A 5,089-nucleotide genomic window follows, 5' to 3' on the forward strand; every position below is an offset into this window, starting at 1 on the left:
TCATTTGCAAAATGGAAATTATTTATCTCACACTTCATGCACTTGTTAATAAAGAAAGTGTAACTATTTGGAAATATTAAAGGATTAAATATTTTAAAGAAGGGAATATTTATTGTTTACCTTAAAAGATATATCTGAATATGTCCTCTGATTTTTGGCTGATATAAATAATTAAAATGAAAAAGGTGAGTCTAGCATATCATGCAGATTTCCTTCTTATGAAATATGATTTCCTATGTGATAAAGGGGAGCTCTGGTAGCATAGTGCCTAAGGCGCTTGACTGCTAACCAGAAGGCTGGCGGTTCAAACCCACCAGCCACTCCTCAGAAGGAAGGTTGGGCAATCCTACTTCTGTAGTGATACTGCCTCAGAAACCCAAGGAGGGGTTGCTATGAGTCGGGGCCGACTCGACAGCACATAACAACAACAACAGCATGTGATAAAGAATAAAGTCAGACAAACAGGTTGATGATGGAAAGATGTGATGTGTTTGGACATGTTGAGGTTGATGTACCTGTCTGACTTCCAAAGAAAGATACCAGACAGTCAAACAAATACATCTAGAAATCATCAGAATATTCATGGATGGAGAAAGAAATACTCTTCAAGTTTTGGACCTTGGGCAACCTCTCTGACCTATGTTTTTTTATCTGTAATAGGAGGATCTTGAACTTAATAATCTCTTTTGACCTGGTTTGAATTGTATCCCCTCCAATTATTGTCAGTTTGGCTGGGCCATACTTCTCAGTGATTTGGCAGTTATGTATCATCCCCTATGATGGTATGTGATGTGATCAGCCAATCAATTGTAAGGGGATTAGGGTGGAATACAGCACCCTTAATCAGGTCACTGCCATTACAATGTAATGAGAGTTTCCCTGGGGTATGGTCTGCATCACCTTTTATATTACAAGAGATAAAAGGAGATAGAAGTAAGCAGAAAAAGAGGGACCTCTGTACCACCAAGAAAGAAGAGCCAGAAGTGGAACATATGTTTTGAACCTGGGATTGCTGTTCCAAGAACTTCCTAGATACAGGACAAGATTGATGCCAAGACACATGTAGTGTTCCAAGGGATACTGGGCCCACAGATGTTGAAAGGAGACAGGGATCTTTCCCCAGAGCTAGAAGAATGTGAAAGACTTCCCTTGGAGCTGGTGCCCCAAATTATACTTCTAACCTAGTAAACTGTATGAGAATAAATTTATGTTTGTTAAAGCATCCACTTGCAGTTGTTTATTTTTTGGTTGTTGTTGTTGTTGTTGTTATATCATCACTGTTGTTGTTGTTGTTATGTGCCATCGAGTCATACCTGACTCATAGCGACCCCTCCTTGGGTTTCTGAGGCAGTATCACTACGGAAGTAGGATTGCCCAACCTTCCTTCCGAGGAGTGGCTGGTGGGTTTGAACCGCCAGTCGTCTGGTTAGCAGGCAAGTGTCTTAGCCACTATGCTACCAGAGCTCCCTATATCATCATCACTAGATAATTTAAAAAAAAATTAAAATAAATCTCACTGTCTCTGAGTCAATTCCAACTCATAGCAACCCCTATTGTGTTTCCAAGCTGTAAATCTTTATGGAAGTAGATTGCCCCATCTTCCTTTCATTATAATTAAGATATCTTCTTTTTCTCACTTGCTACAATTTCAATGAGATGCTATATTTGTCTATGATTGCAAAAAGGATTTGGAGGTGGCATCTTTTGACCTCGTCTAACTTCACAAGAGGAAGACAGAATCACCATCAGCAGCCCAAAACTTAATATTAAGAGACCTGAATTGACTCCACCCTCCAAACTTTTTACCAATTCTGACACCAATGGTTCCTCCCATGGCACTCACTACTTCTCTGCTGGGTTCAATAATTTATTGCAATGGCCACACAGAGCTCACAGACAATACTCATGATTACGGGGTTTATTAGGGAAGTAACAAGCTACAATTCAGGTTCAGGAACACACACAGGATACAGTTCTTCAATCAGGATAGTGTCCCCTCTGGTATGCCCTCAGGCTTGCTTGACACTCTGGCCCTTGGCTTCTCAGCCTGGCCTCTGCCCTGCTTGGGCAAGTGTAACAAAGCTCTTTTAGCTCTGCCAATAGGTACACCTAGGTGCACCCCACTCCGCCAGCAAGCATCCTGCCCAAGGGCACTCAGCTTTCTTTCTCCATGGGCCAGGTAAGCCTACCACTCTGTCTTGTGCCTCTTGGTTCCACTGCTGCTATCTGTCTGCCAGGGCATTTCTCAGCCACGGAGGTTCAGCACAGGGATCTCAGGTCCAAGGATGAATTTCACTTCACCTCCACCTCTTCTATCTTGATGGCATGAGATTCCCCTCTTTGTCTCTAGGTTGGCTCATTTTAAGCCTGACAGAGTGACAAAACAAACCAATGCCAACATCAGAGTTCAACACACCTTATTTGCATGACTCCACTCAGTAATCTGGTGGGAGTTACAAAGACTATGGCTAGAAAAACCATACCAAGTAATTCATTGCACCACAGTGATGGTAAAATGTTATGATCATCGACCTACATATGTAGTTTATCATTATACTCTAAACCTTCCTCATAGTCTTAGGCTTTCAATCACAGTTCTTCCATTTTGCAGTCTTTTGACATATACATTTGAGCATTAAATCACACTTCTTGGAAAAGAAAAAAAAGAAGTAAACCTTAAGAATTGAGACACAGTAAAAGAAAAAGAAGAGAAGAATTTAGAGAGGATAGTGAAAGAAAGCAATTTGTAATCAAGAAATCTTTACCCAGCAAAGTTGTCATTCAAAACTTAGGGGAAAATCAAGACATTCCTAAACAAACAGAAGCTCTAAAAATTTGCCATCACTAGATCAACTCTGCAGGTATTAACTCGAGGAAAGGTAAGAGTAGTAAATAATTCTCATTTCTATACATGGAAAACAAAAGAGAGAGAGAAAGACATCACAAAAAAACCACAAAATCACAGGCAATCATAAAGACTAATATTTTCAGGGAATTAAACTCAGTAATTAATCCCACAGTAATACATCAAGTTTGTAAGAAATGTGAGAAATATGTACAAAATGAAATTATCAAATATAGCTTGTATATTGATATTAATAGAGACACACCAACAGGAATGAGGAAGGAAGGACCATATTAGGAATAAATCTTTCAGTTAAAGTTGTATGTTAACTGTTCATATGTTAAATGATATTGCAATTATAAGTTATGTAACGTAACATACATGGTTATCACTTAAGAAATCACCAAGAAGAAACATTCAGAAAAAGAAAAAGAATTTAACCAAAAAGGCTCATCAAATAAAAATGGAAAAATCAGAATAAGAGAAACAAAGAAGTTATGAAACATTCAAAAAACAAATAACAAATTGAGTGAGGTAAACACTTCATTTTTAGAAATAAAATTAAATATAAATGGTCTAAGCACCTTTATCCAAAAGGCAGAGAGTGACAAAATGAGTTAAAAAATAATAATAATCCATCTTTTTGCTGTTTACAAGAAACATATTTTAGACATAAGGACACAAACAGACTGAAAATAGAGATATTCCATGCAACCAGTAAACAAAAGGAGCAGGAATGGCCATACTGATATCAGATTAAACAGTCTTTAAGTTAAAATTTATTACAAGAGATAAAGAAGGACATTGCATAATAATAAAAGGGTCAAGTCAGTGAACACACATACAACTATGAATGTGTAAACACCTAACAGCAAAGCACAAAAATAAATGAAATAAGTACTGACTAAAATGAATGGGGGAACTCTGGTAGCATAGTGCCTAAGGCACTTGACGGCTAACCAGAAGGCTGGCGATTCAAACCCACCAGCCACTCCTCGGAAGGAAGGTTGGGCAATCTACTTCTGTAGTGACGTCACCTTGGAAACCCATGGAGGGGTTGTTATGAGTTGGGTCCGACTCAATGCCACACAACAACAACAATATGAATGGAGAAATACTCAACTTAACAGTAATGCAAGGGGATTTTCAATAATCATTTTCAATTACAGACAGAACATCTAAAAAGAAAATCACTAAGGACATTGAGAACTTAACTAGAACAATAAGCCAATTGGACCTAACAGAAATATATAGAACAATGCACCTAGTATCAGAATGATGCACTCTCTTCTCCAGTATTCATGAAGCATTTTCTAGAATAGATTATATGCTAGGACATAAAACAAGTCTCAACAAATTTTAAAAGATTGAAATCATATAAAGCACCTTCTCTGACCATGGTGATATGAAGCTAAAAATCAACAACAGGAAAAATTAGGGGAAAAAAATAAAAAAGGGAAACTAAATAGTACACTATTAAAATAAAAAAAATAAGGTTACAGAAGAAACAAAAAGTGAAATTTTAAAAATTCCAAGAATTAATTGAAAATGAAAACACAACATACAAAAACTATTGGGACACAGTACTCAAAGTGAAATTTATAGTAACAAGTATCTACATTAAAAAAGAAGAAAGACCCAAAATCATTAACTTAAATCAACAACTTGAACAAATAGTAAAGAAAGAACAAAAGGAGCCAAAGCTACCAGAAAAGGGAAAATAATAAAGATCAGGGCAGAAATAAATGAAATAGAAAAATAATGGACAGAATCAACAAAATTAGAAGTTGGTTCTTTGAAATGATCAATAAAATAGACAAACCACTGGCTAGATTGAGGGTGAAAAAAACTAGAAGACACAAATAATCAGATTAAGAAATGAAAATGAGATAGAATCCAAGATGGCAGAATAGGCAGAAAGTCTGCACAGATCCTTTTCAACAAAGAAAAGGGAAACAAATTAACACAGACACAGAAGATAATCCTGGACCCCTGAGCCTTGAAGGGAAGGATATAGAAGTGGAATAAACCCCAACTAGCAGAAGAATTTGCATGAAAATGCCAAAAAAGGAGATATATGGACCTGCAGTCTGGCAGCGATCCTGACAGCACAGACAGCTTGGAGATTTTCGAATGGTGATGTTGTTGTTGTTATGTGCGGTCGAGTCAAACCCGACTCATAGCAACCCCTCCTTGGGTTTCCAAGGCAGTATCACTACGGAAGTAGGATTGCCCAACCTTCCT

This window comes from Orycteropus afer, unplaced genomic scaffold (assembly GCF_000298275.1).
Source record: "Orycteropus afer afer isolate SDZICR_OR568_19922 unplaced genomic scaffold, OryAfe1.0 scaffold00034, whole genome shotgun sequence".
NCBI lineage: Eukaryota > Metazoa > Chordata > Mammalia > Tubulidentata > Orycteropodidae > Orycteropus > Orycteropus afer.